This window comes from Galeopterus variegatus, unplaced genomic scaffold (genome assembly GCF_000696425.1).
Source record: "Galeopterus variegatus unplaced genomic scaffold, G_variegatus-3.0.2 Scaffold14911, whole genome shotgun sequence".
NCBI lineage: Eukaryota > Metazoa > Chordata > Mammalia > Dermoptera > Cynocephalidae > Galeopterus > Galeopterus variegatus.
In genome coordinates, this window is record NW_007741022.1 from 26,437 (window position 1) to 27,254 (window position 818).

Sequence of the window (818 nt, forward strand, 5' to 3'; positions counted from 1 at the left end):
CCTATATTTTCTTTTAGGAGTTTTATAGTTTCAGGTCTTATATTTAAGTCTTTAATCCATTTCGAATTGATTTTGGTATATGGCAAGAGATACGGGTCCACTTTAGTATGTTATTTAAATACAGTGGAACTAAATTAGAAATCAACAAAAGAAGATACATAGAAAAGCCCCAAATATTGGAAATTAACACATTTCTAAATAACTCATGCATCAAAATAGAAATCACAAAGGAAATTTTAAAATATTTTGAACAGACTGATAATGAAAAGACAACATATTAAAATCTGTGGATGCAACTAAAGCAGTTCTTAGAAGGAAATTTATAGTTTTAAGTACTTGTGTTAGAAAAGAAGGACCACATTGTATATTGACAAAATAAAATAAAATTTTATTTTATTTTTTTTATTTTTATTTTTTGTCTTTTGTCTTTTTCCATGTCCAGCCACGGATCGCAACCCTCAGTGTTGCCCCCGTACCGGACCAGGGACCGGCAATGGGATCACAACCCTCGGTGTTGCCCCCGCGCCTCGCTCAGCCAGTGAGCGGGAACCGGTCTGTATGTGGGATCCGAACCCTCGGGCGGGAGTGCCGCCGCGCTTCCCAATCGGTGCACTATCCAGTGTGCCACCGGGCCGGCCCATAAAATAAAATTTTAAAAAAAGAAAGAAAGAAAAGAAGGAAAATCCTTTAAAAAAAAGTTTATACCTAAATAAACAAACAAAAAAATCAATTAAATAGAAAAGGACAAACAATAAGAAAAATCAATAAAACCAAAAGCTAGTTCTTTGATTGGCTCAATAATATTGTATTGAAAAATT